This window comes from Lithobates pipiens, unplaced genomic scaffold (assembly GCF_037356315.1).
Source record: "Lithobates pipiens isolate NorthernLeopardFrog02 unplaced genomic scaffold, aLitPip1_a1.2 Scaffold_1, whole genome shotgun sequence".
In the NCBI taxonomy this organism is placed as follows: domain Eukaryota; kingdom Metazoa; phylum Chordata; class Amphibia; order Anura; family Ranidae; genus Lithobates; species Lithobates pipiens.
Window position 1 is genome coordinate 120321280 of NW_027507685.1, and position 15157 is coordinate 120336436.

Here is a 15157-nt window from a genome sequence, read left to right on the forward strand (position 1 = left end):
ACCTGTCCACAAAAGCAATCAATCAGATTCCAATCTCTCCACCATTGCCAAGACCAAAGGATGTCAGGGACATGATTGTAGACCTACACAAGGATGAAATGGGCCACAAGATCATCACCAGGCAACTTGGTGAGAGGGTGATGACAGTTTGTGCGATTATTTGTAAATGGAAGAAACACAAAATAACTGCCACTCTTCCTCGGTCTGGGGCTCCATGCAAGATCTGACCTCGTTGGGTTTCAATGATCATGAGAACAGTGAGGAATTGGCCCAGAACTTCACGGGAGAATCTTGTCAATGTTCTCAAGGCAGCTGGGACCATAGTCAACAAGAAAACAATTTGGTTACACACTACACCATGAAGGACCTGCAGCGCCCCCAAGGTCCCCCTGCTCAAGAAAGCACATGTACAGGCCCATCTGAAGTTTGCTAATGAACATCTGAATGATTCAGAGGAGAACTGGGTGAAAGTGTTGTCATCAAATGAGGCCAAAATCGAGCCCTTTGGCATCAACTCAACTCGCTGTGTTTTGGAGGAGGAAGAATGCAGCCTATGACCCCAAGAACACCATCCCCAACATCAAACATGGTGGTGGAAACATTATGCTTTGGGGGTCTTTTTCTGCTAAGAGGACAGGACAACTTCACCGCATCAAAGGGATGGTGGACGGGAGCCATGTACCCTCAAATTTTGGGTGAGAACGTCCTTTCCTCAGGCAAGGCATTGGAAATGGGTCATGGATGGGTATTCCAGCATGACAATGACCCCAAACACATAGCCATGGCAACAAAGGAGTGGCTCAAGAACAAGCACATTAAGGTTCCGGAGTGGCCTAGTCAGTCTCCAGACCTTAATCACATAGAAAATATGTGGAGGGAGCTGAAGGTTCGAGTTACAAAATGTCAGCCTCGAAAACCTTAAAGTAGATGTAATCCCTTGCATATTCCCAGTGAAGAGAACAGCCTCAGATGAGACACAGATATGAAACAAATCTCCCTATATATATAAGTTTTACATGCATATCTGCTGTTTTCAGCTTTATATACTGTTTAGAAAGTGAACATCATTCTCTTTCTGATTCACATGTGGATTCTTGCCATACACTGTGAGACAACTGATTGGAGGAAAGGCACACACCCCCACTCCACATAGGCAGAGACTTCCAGAGATGTGCTGTGAATAGACCAGCTCTCTGATAATCTATTTATAGTAGCCACCCTGACACAAAATTCAGCCTGGTTTTATCACAGTTGACAAAGACCTTGTCAGAAATGATCAGGGTGATAACAGGGGAGCAGGAGAAAGCCATGAGATTTAAGGCTTTGAAGAGAGATAAGAAAACACTGCAGATATATGTGTCCAGCTCAAATTTCATAATTTGGGTTTACATCCACTTTAATGACTTTGAGAGGTCTGCAAAGAGGAGTGGGACAAACTCCCCCCTGAGATATTTTTGTTAGGAAAAAAAATCTCAGTGAGCCTACCTTGATTAGTTTGCACAAAAGTTATAGCCTCTACAAACTATGGGATATTTTTATGGAATTTTTTTAATATATATATTTTTTTAATCGTAATGGTGACTATCAGTGATTTTTAGCGGGACTGTGACATTGCGGCGGACAATTCGAACACCTGACTGACACTATTGACCTTTTTTGGGAGCCAGTAACATTATTGTGATCAGTGCCAAAAATATGAACTGTTACTGCACTAATGACACTGGCAGGGAAGGGGTTAACACCAGAGGCAATCAAAGGGTTAAATGTGTCCCTAGGGGATGCTTTATTACTGTGTGGGGGATGGACTCACTGTATGAACAGAGATCCGTGTTCCTGCTTAGCAGGAACACAAATTTCTCTGTTCATTCCTGACAGGATGGCAATCTGCCTTGTTTACATCAGCAGACCGCCATTCTGTCTCTCTGGGGAACGATTGCAGGTGGCCTGCGGACATCGCATCAGCTGGACCCGCTTATTGGCTCCCCCTCTGGCCAATCAGCGAGTACCCCATTGGCTATTGCACGAAATGACATACAGGTACGTCATTTCGGGCAATAGAGCCGACCTACCACAGTGTATGTACTTCAGCCGGTCAGCAAGTGGTTAAAGTGGTTGTAAACCACTGGATGTTGTTTTTTGTTTTTTTACCTGCAAGGTAATGTCATAATGTGCTCGTATGTATCACATACTAGCTCATTATGTTAAACCTACTTTTTAAAACAAAGTTCTTCCAACGCCGGGATGTCAGAGCTGCAGGCGCCTCCATATTTACCATCTTGCTTCTGGGTTTGCAGACTCCGGCTCTGTGTCTGGCCGGAGCCGCAATGACATCACTCCCATGCATGCGCGTGGGAGCCGCCGTTCACAGCACAGGGCTCTGAAGGAACGGCACGGATGACCGCTGGCTGCATGTACAGTAAATATCTCTTAAATGATGCCAGTTTAGGCGATATTTACACTAACTATAGGTTAGCCTTATTATAGGCTTACCTATAGGTATAAGCAGGGATCAAGTCCTGGGGAAAAAAGTGTGGGAACTCCCACCCAAGATCCACTCCCCCCACCCAAAAAAAAAAAAATGATACGCTCATATGCATCTATATATTTCACATAAAATACAGTGACTGCAAATGCAACATGCTACAAGAGATGACCAGACTGCCAATTGCGACTACAGGAGATGACCAGACTGCGAATGCGACATAGTACAGGAGATGACCAGACTGCAAATGCGACATAGTACAGGAGATGACCAGACTGAGAATGCAACATACTACAGGAGATGACCAGACTGTGAATGCGACATACTACAGGAGATGACCAGACTGTGAATGCGACATAGTACAGGAGATGACCAAGTAGCCAGTTTTAAAATTGAAACCTGTCCTCAGCCCCTTTATAGCACCCTTCTTCACATTCCTGTCCTCACCCCCTTTGTAGAACCCCCCCTTCACATTCCTGCCCTGCCTCCCTTTTATATCACCCCTCCTCATTCCTTTCAGTTTCTGATACTTTCCCCCTCCCTCCTTCATAACAGTGCCCTCTTCCCTTTCTTACCTTACACAGGTCACAGCAGAACAGATGACATCGGAGGCACAGAGCTGACATCGGAAGGGCAGCAAAGGGATGGACAGAGGGCGGGACCTGCCCCAGTTAACTGATTGGTGGATAGAATGCAGAGCGGTTCTATTAACCAATCAGTTTACTGGGCCAGCCCCTGCCCTCCGTGCATCGCTGTGCTGCTCTTCCGATGTCAGCTCTGTGAAGACAATACAGCTAACAGGCTGTGCTAGAGCCTTGGGCGGCTCTGGTCCTGCAAAGGGAAAGGCTGTGAAAAAAGTGCAGGGACGCCGTTCCCACAGGACTCGAGCACTGGGTATAAGTTAATGATGGACATTCCACTTTAATAAACAAAACTTGTACCCTGCAAGTTAAGAGTAGGTATCAATGAGCCAGGTAACTTTGTTGCAGGCTGTGAAACAATAAGCAGATCAAAACATCAAGTTGGAACAAACCGCATGATCTACAACAATAATATAATAAAGAAAGAGGTGAGGTGAAGGGGAGGGGAGTGAGCATTAGGAATGCCCAAGACCAGCATCTCAAAGCTGAGCTTTTATAATGAAATCTAGTTCACCATGTACATATATTGTATTCATAGGGTCCAAATCCAGTAGAGTTTGTCTTGCTTGGTAAGCAGGATACTGGTCAGTTTCTCGTTAACAAAGAACCCATCGATCTGATAACGAACTTCCTGAAATGAAACAAATTGTTTCTTCCATGCTTTGGTGACAGTCTGTTTTGCTGCTAACAAAATGTAAGTCACCAATTTAAATTGGGTTTTAGTAAAGTCTGTAAAGAGTTTAACCACTTCCCACCCACTAGCCATCAAATGATAGCTGGGCAGCGCGGCTCTCGATTCTGGGTGCGCGTCACATGACAACCCTCCAGAAAGACCACTCTCGCGCGCGATCAGTGGTGTGTCAGCCTGCCACACCGCTACACCGATCTAGGCAAAGAGCCTCTGATGGAGGTTCTTTACCACGTGTCCAATCACGGCTGATCACGATGTAAACAGGAAAAGCCATTGATCGGCTTTTCCTCAGTTGCATCTGACAGACAGGTAGAGGAGAACCGTTTGGCTGCTCTCCTGATGGGGGGGGAGGGGGGGTCTCTGCTAATTGTTTAGCAGCGCAGCCCCCCCTCGGATGCCTACCCAGGAGCACCCACATGCCGCTAGGACCACCAGGGATTACCACCATACTGGACCACCAAGTATGCCACCCTAGACCACCAGGGAAATGCCAATCGGTGCCCATCCCCAATGCCTGCCACTGCCATCAGTTATGCCTATCAATGCCATCTATAAGTACCGTCTATCAGTGCCACCCATGCGTGCCCATCAGTGCCACCTTATCAGTGCCCATCAATGAAGGAGAAAACTTATTTATTTAGAAAATTCTATAACAGAAACAAAAGGAAAACTTATATATTTTTTTTTAATTTTAGGTCTTTTTTTTATTTGTTTAGCCAAAAAAAATGCAGAGGTGGTCAAATACCACCAAAAGAAAGCTCTATTTGTGGGAACAAAATGATAAAAATTCTGTTTGGGTACAGTGTAGCATAACCACGCAAATTGTCATTTAAACAGCAACAGTGCTGAAAGCTGAAAATTGGCTTGGGCAGGAAGGGGGTGTAAGTGCCTGGTATTGAAGTAGTTAGGATGTAATAAGACATACTAAGGGTCTTTGGGGAAATGGCGAACGAAGAATGTATAAGCTTCAAGACCTTGGTCCAAAACCATGCAATTGTAGGAAATGTCCACCAGGTATGTAAGACATCACTAGACGTTGCGCAGCCACGAAAGCTCAGACCAGTATTGGGAAGGCTGAAGATGTGCTATATATGATGGGACCAGGTACCATCTGGTAATTATCTTGAATGCAGACTCGATTGTATTGACATTAATAGAGGAGGAAGCTATTGTGGCCCAAATTTTCAACCAGTCTGCTCTATCCCTGGTGCACTGGAGGTCTGTCGCCCACTTGGAAAAATTAACGTGATTGGTATGGTGGTTGGAGTTATTCAATGGTTTAAGACAAATCGCTGGAGAGTACTGAACGGGACAACAATTAGTCCAGATCTAAATACTATAGAGCACCTGTGGAGAGATCTCAGTTGGAAAAGGGAACCCTTCCAATCTGAGAGACCTGGAGCAGTTGGCGAAAGAAGAGTGGTCCAAAATTACATTGGAGAGGTGTAACAGACTCATTGATGTTACAGGAAGCGATTGATTTCAATTATCTTTTACAAGGGGTGTGCTACCAAATATTAAATTAAAGGTGTCATTAATTTTGTCTAGTCCATTTTTGGCGTTTTGCATTCACTGTGTTAGATTTGGCTTTTTGTTTCTCCACTTTTTTGTCTCATGCCAACACAAATATGAGAATACCTAAACATTTGTAATTGCAACAATGTTCTGGGCGAAGTGGTGCATTATCGAACAGAACTGCAGGAGCGCCAATATTTTTGGCCTCCCTGTTAGGCAAGGCTTCAGTTTTTGTAGCAAGCCATGACCACAAGGAATAGGGGTGCCCCACCCCTATTCCTTGTGGTCATGGCTTTCTACAAAAACTGCTTCTGTGTTTCATGTTGTACTCCAAGAAAAGGGTTTCGCAGGTAAACCACAAATGGGGTAAGTACATTAAGGGAAACAGAGGGTTTTATACTCATTAGGAATGGGGATGCTTCAACACACTGAATAGGAGGGAAGGGCAACAAGCCAATAGGCTCCAACCAGCTAATCCAAAATAGGTTAAAGCATGAAGGTAAAAAACCATACTCAACATACTCTACCCCAGAGAAAACAGTAAAGGTGCAGGTGGAACATACTAATAATCCACCTGTCCAGAATCTAGGCTATCAGATCCGAGGGATACCAATAGGGTTATGACCCCAAGACAGGGGAATCGAGAGGAAAGATATGGAAATTACTATCAACAGACACCCTATTGATTGGATAGAAGACCTTATAATGATAGAACACCACGGAATAATTGGAAAAAAACATATTATGGGAAACAGAATAGAAGACCCCAAAATGGTAACTATTGGCGAAAACCACCTAATAAATATAGAGAATACAGAAGACCCCCACAAGATCGGAGGGATTTTAGACCGCCACAGGAACAAATGGAATATAGAAGACCTCCACAGGAGTACAGAGAAAATAGGGTACCACCCTATGAACACACATTAAGAGAAAGGCGCCCAGCCCGAGATTACAGATATGGTGAGAGAAAAGACCCTCAAAATAGTGACCAATGTCAAAGAGAAAGGAGCCCAGTAAGAACCTACAATTACTATGCACCTTGAATCAAGAAGAAGAAGACAGATATGCAAAAGAATACCCTTTTCGAATACAGAAACCAAGAATATAACAAGTCTTTTGGCCGACGATCAGGCAAGAGAGAGCAAAAGAAAAAGAGAATAAAGGGAGAAGGGATTCTTAATCTCAGTGGTCAAGAATTGACACATGAGGAGATAGGCGTTCTCGATAAAGGCCTCAAATATGCACCTGTAAAAAATTTGGATAAATTGAAACATTTATTGGTATCCAAAAGTTTATTCGGAAATTGAACATTAAAAAATATACAATGGGGAACACCTATGTATATAAACCATTGGAAAGTCAAGAAGGTAACATAGTACATAGTACATTAAGGAACAGATCGATTTTTAATCCACAAATTAAGGACAATAAACATATTGAAGTTTTTAGAAAAGTAGTAACAGCAGAACTAATGAACCTAAAAATAAAGAAAAAGGTAGAACTGGACTTTCTCAAGAGTGGTATTCATAAACTAATGAAAAGAAAGGATCTGGTAGTTCGACCAGCAGACAAAGGGGGTTCAATTGTCATCCTCTCGAAGGAACATTATTGTCAAGGGATGAATGACCTATTAAAAGAGGAAGAAACTTACGATAAACTATTAGGGAACCCCATGTTTAAGTGTAGAAAAGCACTGGAACAAATTGTACATCTTGGCGTCAAGAAGAATATATTGAATAAAAAGGAAGCCAGACTCATACCAGACTCATGCCGCACGCCGATTATATACTCGCTACCGAAGGTACACAAAAACAAAATGGATTCACCTTTTAGGCCAATTGTAAATGGAATAGACTCTTTAACATCAAGAATGGGCCAATACATAGATTCATTTTTACAACCAGCTGTTCAGAAAACGGAAGCCTACTTAAGAGATACGAAACAGATGCTTCAAATTATTAACAATATCTCGGAAGAAGAAGGCCCTTGGATCTTGGCTACTGTGGACGTATCCTCACTGTATACAATAATACCCCATTACCAAGCATGCAAAGCCACCAAGTGGGGTTTGAGAACATATACCAAATTACCATGTATACAGAGGAAGTTCATCATAAAATATTTAGACTTTTGTTTAAAAAATAATTATTTTTGGTATGGAAAGAATTATTACCATCAACAAACCGGAGTCGCAATGGGGGCTAAATTTGCTCCGAGCGTACCAGGCCTCTTTATGGCGAATTGGGAAGAACAAATGGTGTTCAGCGACAAACCCCCAGAACTAATAATATATAAAAGATATATAGATGATATCTGTATATTTTGGAAAGGAGACCAAGATAAACTTACTCTTTTTTTGGAAAAATTGAATTTGAATTGAAAAAACATAAAATTTACATGGGAGATAAGTAAAGAAAAAGTAACATTCCTAGATTTAGAAATTCTGCATGAAGGATCAAGATTGAAAACACAAATGTACTTTAACCACTTGCTTACTGGGCACTTAAACACCCTTCCTGCCCAGACCAATTTTCAGCTTTCGGTGCTCTCACAATTTGAATGACAATTACTCAGTCATGCAACACTGTACCCAAATTAATTTTTTGTCCTTTTTTTCCCACAAATAGAGCTTTCTTTTGGTGGTATATGATCACCTCTGGGGTTTTTATTTTTTGCGCTATAAATGAAAAAAGACCGAAAATTTTGAAAAAAAACCGCATATTTCTTTGTTTCTGTGACAGAATAATGCAAATTATTAATTTTTCTTCATAAATTTTGGCCACAATTTATACTGCTACATATCTTTGGTAAAAATAACCCAAATTAGTGGATATTATTTGGTCTTTGTGAAAGTTAGAGAGTCTACAAGCTGTGGTGCGAATCGCACAAAATTGATCACATCTGATGTACTGGTGGCCTATCTCGCTTCTTGTGACCCGAACAAGTCAGGAAAGTACAAATACCCCCCAAATGACCTCTTTTTGGAAAGTAGACATTCCAAGGTATTTAGTAAGAGGCATAGTGAGCTTTTTGATGTTGTCATTTTTTTCCCACAATTCTTTGCAAAATTAAGATTTTTCATTTTTTTTTTTCTCCACAAAATTGTCATTGTAATAGGTTATTTCTCTCACGTGGCATGTGTATACCACAAATGACACCCCCCAAAAAATTCTGCTACTCCTCCTGAGTATTACAATACCACATGTGTGGGACTTTTTCACAGCCTGGCCACATAGAGAGGCCCAACATGCAGGTAGCGCCATCATGTGTTCTAGGAACATAAATTACACATCTAACTTGTTGACTATTTATTACACTTTTGAAGCACCAGGACAATGACACTTGACGCTGATGACAGATGGCACTGATACGTGGCAATGATGACACTTATACGTGGCACTGATGACAGGTGGCACTGATGACAGATGGCACTAATATGTGGCACTGATGACAGATGGCACTAATATGTGGCACTGATGACACGTGGCACTTATACGTGGCACTGAAGACATGTGGCACTAATACGTGGCACTGATGACAGATGGCACTAATACGTGGCACTAATACGTGCCACCGATGACAGATGGCACTAATACATGGCACCGATGACGCGTGACAGATGGCACTGATAAGTGGCATTGATGACACGTGTCACTGACAACAGATGGCACGTGACACTGACAGGTGGCACTGATGACAAATGGCACTGATACGTGGCACTGATGACAGATGGCACTAATACGTGGCACTGATGACAGATGGCACTATGTGGCACTGATGACACGTGGCACTGATGACAGATGGCACTTATACGTGGCCCTGATGACAGATGGCACTGACGACAGGTGGCACTGACAACAGGTGGCACTGGGGGCAGGTAGCACTGGGGTGGATGGCACTGGGGGCAGGTAGCACTGGGGCGGATGGCACTGCTGGGGGCGGATGGCACTGCTGGGGAGGATGGCACTGCTGGGGGAGGATGGCACTTTTTATTTTATTTTTTACTTTTTTATTTTTTTACTAGAGGCAGAACGGCTGCCGCTGCAGCCGTTCATCTCTCCCCTCTCACACTGTCTATGCGAGGAGGGAGAGCGGTGCTGAGAGATGATCTCATATGTTTACATATGAGATCATGTCCCATTGGACACGCCGATCACGCTGTAAACGGCCGCTGTGATTGGCCGTTTACAGCGATCTGTGTTTGCCTGTCCCTGGGGGACACGGGAACACAGAACTTCCGCGATGCGCGTCCGCGGCGGCGCGCATTGCGGAAGTAAACATCAGGACGTCCAGGGACGACCACCCGGACGAACGCGCCTGCTCTACGGCCGTCATTCGGCTATAGGGCGGGCGCGAGGTGGTTAAAAATGTAGATGGGAATAGTTACCTCCCAGTAGATAGCTGCCACCATAAGAATTGGATTTTTTATGTACCCAAAGGACAATTTATGCGACTTAGACGGAACTGTTCTAATATCGAAACATTTTTGAGTCAAGCAGAAATAATTGGACAAAAGTTCATCACAAAGGGCTACGATAAAGGTTTGATAAAAAAAAGATAGAAGAAGTGAAAGAAATGGACCGTGGAGTCTTGATCCGAGATAAGGAGAAGAACAAACAAGAATTCAATATGAAAGAAGTTCCATTCATTTTTGATTTCAATATACAACATAGGAAGATTGAGAAGATTATCAGAAGGCATTGGTATATACTATTAGCTGATAGACACCTGAGCGACAATTTACCAAAAAATCCAAGATTTATATATAAGAGAGCACCCACAATCTGAGATAAGATAGTGAAGAATATACCAGATCCTCCCAAGAAACGTTTTACTTTCTTTTCTGGGAAAGGTTTTTATCCTTGCAAAAGGTGTTATGCATGTAAAAGAACAAAGCGTCCTAATGAAAAGAAATTTGAATTCAAATCAACTAGCACGGGTAACACATGAAATAAAAATGTAATTTGCTGCAATACAGAAGGAGCAGTATATGTGTTAGAATGCAGTTGTGGTCTACAGTATGTGAGACGTACTAAAAGACCACTTAGAGTGCGCATTACAGAGCACGTCCAAAAGATCCTTAAGGGCTATGATAAGCATAGCGTGTCCAAGCACTTTCTTTTACATCATGATAAAGACCCCTCGGATTTGAAATTTTGGGGAATAGAGCCATATATTAAACATTGGTGAGGGGGTCACAAGGTGAGGACATTGAGCCAATTAGAGTCGAGGTGGATCTTCACATTAGACACTTTTGCACCTAGAGATATGAATATAAAATTCGACCTTAACTGTTTCCTTAATGATTTCTAGAGTGATAGTAGATATCTGGATACCCTTTCTTTTTCTGTGTATTAAATATTTTAATAAATGTTATTTGCGAAATACTACACTATGGTACTCCCTCTCTATTAATCTACTGGGTCCTATGGAGTAATAAGAAAATTTAAAGGAGAAGGCGACTGGATTTACCAGGGGAGAAGATAGATAAGGAAATCTATATATCTTTATGCGAGTTTCTCCTTGCCATAAGGTAAGGGGCCACTGCCCACTAAAGTGTGATCACAGCAGGATAAAGCACTGGGAGATTTCCACCTCAGTTGAATTTGCACAAGTTTGCACAAGGCACTTGCACTTAAAGGAGACCGCTGTTTATTTATGGACTGGAATTTTTCATTTTTTTCGTTTTTTCTTTTGAGTTATTGATTTTTCATAATATGAACATTTAATCTATAGGGGCTGGATTCACTCAGGTATAACGTATGTTACAGCCGGCTCTGTAGTGCGTTTACTATTATATGTTTACTGTTTATTGTTATATTTATATTTTCTTCTTAACGTGATCCGTAGAGGGTCACTTTCCTTTTTAGTTATTTCTCTTTAGTTGTTTGTTTTTCTTGCTTTTTAGCATTCTTTTTATTGGGGTGGCTCACTTATACCACCTCTGGAGAGTGTTTACTTATCCGCACAGTTTATAAGAAGCATTTGGCACTTTATGATTAATTCACTATCTTTGGTCTTGCACCCAATTCAGGCAGTTGTGATTTTGTGGATGTTTGATTCAACTGCCTCTGTAGTGTGTTTACTTTTTTATTATTATTAACATTTCTCTGCACTTTATAAGTAATTTTTGTTTAAGAGATTGCTTTTAGATATTTACTTCTGTTCACTTGATTTTCACTTATTCTGATTTTTATCACCTCTGTGGTGTTTTTACTTATCTTAGCTCTTTGCGCTTTTTTTTATATATATAATTTTATTAGACATTTATATATATATATATATATATATATATATATATATATATATATATATATATTTTGCACTATTGATTTTTGTAATTAGGCATTATATTCACCACCCTTTGAGGGTTATATAACATAAGAGCAGCGCAACACCAGCATATCTCTAGTCCTAAAAAACCATGAGCCTATACAACCACTTTTAAGATCCCTGAGCCCAGAGACAAACCTGTTGAGCTGAGCTCAGAACCTGGATGTCAGGACATCCACATCCGGGGAAGCTCACCATTGACCGAGTTCCTTGAAGACCTCTGGGTGAAAACCCCACTGCCCTGGGAAATGGCAGATGGTGGGGGGAACATGGAGTTTCACCAATGCAGGATGTATCCACTTCCCTTGAGAAGCCCAATTCTGGTGCCTCCTTGACCAAATATATATGCCACCACCATGACATTGAGCGGACCCTTACAAGAAGGCCCTTCAGCTAGGCACAAACCCCGGATGTTGATGGGCCCAGAAACTGTCCAGAGTTGCACCGCAGGCCCATAATGCTGTTATGTCAGGACCCTCGAGAATATAAGGATTAAAGATTTTCCCATCCCCAGCATTGATGAAGAGATCCACCAGTCCTGAGGCATTCTTGTGCTGGTATTTAACCACATCAGGGAATCCAAAGACTGCATCCTCATTTCATGCCCTAAAGACACTCCATTGAAGGGATCTGGAGAAAAGCTGGACAAAGGTACTGCCTCAGTAGAAGCTACCAGCCTTCCCAGAACCCAATCAAGAGCAAACTGAGCGATTAGGTATAGTCTTGAGTAAAGCTACCTGAGCCCTCAGAGCACGACATGTCCAGAAAGAGAATCACTATCACCTTGACGATATGCAGGGTCAGGCCTAAATATTCTAATCTCTGGGTTGGGGCGAAGGCTGATTTCTGTAAATTCAGGACCACAATGAACCTCTTCAGAGTTTCCACTGTGTGAAACACATTGGTACCCAGCAGAGAAGCGGATAGCTCCCTTAGAAGTAAATCGTCCAGATATCCACAACAGGGATACTCTGGCATTCATAAATCAAAACCTTGGTGAACACAATGGAAATGGTAAGGACAAGCCAAACGTCAGAGCTACAATTTTTAGTGGCAGTACCCCAGTTCAAAACACAGAACCTTTTAGAGGCAAAAGGATCGGAACATGCAGGTAAGTTTCTTTGATGTTCAGATGTCAGGAACTACCTGCCTGCTGGAGAGTGGTCACCATGGATAGCACCGATTCCATCCAAATTTTAGCATTTATTTATTCTCCTGAGATCCAAGATGGAACAAACATTCCCATTTGATTTCAAAATGCGTCAAAGGTCTGAGTAGATACCGCAGAACCTTTTTGTCCCCTGGGACCAGAATGATCACTCCTTGAGACAGAGGATGATCAAGAACTTGCAAAAGGGGAAATATATTTTTCTGTTCACAAAGTGAGCCTTTGGGGACACAATGCATGGAGGTTCCTCCCTACCTGAAATAAAGCATATGGGACTTCTCACACCCTACATCCCCTTCCTCTCGGCCATTGGAGAGACCATGACTTGCAAACGTAACTCTGGACCTTTGGTAGACACACTGCCCCCCACAAGGAAAGGTGATTGTGTGGCCTCTGTAATACTTGCTCTGACCAGTAGTCCCACAAGGAATATCTGCTGTCAAGGAGATTCTGCTGTTACCTGTAGCTTTGCCAGTAAGGCTGTCACACAAAGGCCCTTTCTGCTATGGCCTACTGATGTCCAAATGTCCGATCCTTAGTCATCAAGCTCTATTGCTCCTACCTGCAACAGCCAGAGGTAACCTGTGTTTTGCCCACTGCATAGCAGTGACCATCATTCCCCAGAGAGGCTGCACTCTTTCAATCTCACAGGGTTTTGAAGATGGCAGCCACCAGGGTGCTCTTCCCCACTTGGTATGACCCCGGCCACACTATATATGCATGCTTGGCTTGACCATCAAAGCGAATGCAGGGGTGGAGAACTATCTCCGCCTCCTGCATTTGCACCCCGAGCCTCCTCTCAGCTCTGCAACTGCTTTGTAGCACTTGGGGCAGCTGGGGGAGGCTCATAAAATGTAAAGTAAAGCAAGAAAAGCTAAAAATAAACTGCTGAAAATGGTCCCTGTAATAAACAAAGGGACCCATTCAGAAAAAAAAATGGGCCGTCACTTTTAATTTCCCACTGAGGGGTGGGGGATTGTCACTGGCAGTTAAGGTGTCACCAGAAAGATACCACAGGGCATTTACCAGTCCAGCCTCAGGACCCTCAAGGGGGCCCAGTCTTTATCCTTCCAGGTGAGCTTTACCATAAAGAGCCTTCAGGGACTTGATTTCCCAGCTGGGGATCGCTTCCTTGGACCTAAAATTTATCATTGCGCAGGGTTCCGTAATGCAGGGTCCAGTGCAACCAACAAAATTGGAGGCCATCCCCACGCTATCCTGTGCGAGGGTATGGGTACCATTCCCTTGAGCAATGCATACAGTAGCTGTATGAATTAATCCATATAAAGTCAGTTTCCTGATCCCGGGTGAAACCACCTAGCTATTTACGTGCAGAGAGCTGCACAGCGGTAACCATTATCTTCTGACACTAGCAAAAAACTAAAGCCTTGACTAACAGGGAGGGGTTATGCCTGTGAGGAGACTTCCTGTCTTTTATATTTTGCCAGCGTTCAATCACCTGAAAGCGGCAACATAAGACTATTTGTAATGAATATAAGACTCTGTGTCCCATGAGGTACAATAAAGTAAATCTGTTTTTGTAGCAGTTTTTCTGTGCCCCTTGCAGCTTTTTGGGAGTGGAGGTGTGCAGGTATAGGAGGAGTCTGACCCTTGCTCCCCATGTGAAGGGGCTTTCCTCAATGTAGCTAAAAGAAAAATCGATGAGGATTAAAATTTAGCATAGTGACACTTGCACAATATAGCAAGCACCTCTAGTTTCTTTACATTTAGTCTGATCTTCTATAGAATGCAAAAAAAGCACTACCTCCTTGTTGCTGGCTCTGGCCCCTTCCCCTCTCATTTTATGTGTCTTCTATTGGCCTATCGCTGCGTGGCCTTATAAGGAGGTGCATTAAGGTTGTAGGTAGAGGGCCAGAGAAAAGTTGTTGTGGGCTGACATCTTACTGACGGTCCAAATGTAACCAAGATTATACTGGATCTTGTATCTTCAGAAAACAAGTGCTGGAACATTTTAATTGCTTCCAGCCAGATACTGTATAACCAGAATAGTTTTGTGGCAAGGGACTGTTAAAATGTCTTGCTTTCATGTCCCTTTTCATTAGTTAGAGAGTTGCCCATCTCTCAGGTATGGCAGGAGTATCGTGTTGAGGGGCTATCCTCTCTGAGGCATCTCTTTTACCCCATTCTCTTCATTGACCCTTCCCCTGCTGTTGTGAATCATGTTTCTCAGCAGACTAAACTGTCTACCCCTGATGAACATGTAGTTCCTGACCTAGTTGATCAGTCTTCTGGGGGGATTTCTCTTCCCACCTTCTGGAAAGTCCTGTTTATTTATCGTATATCATGGGACACAGAGCCTAAGT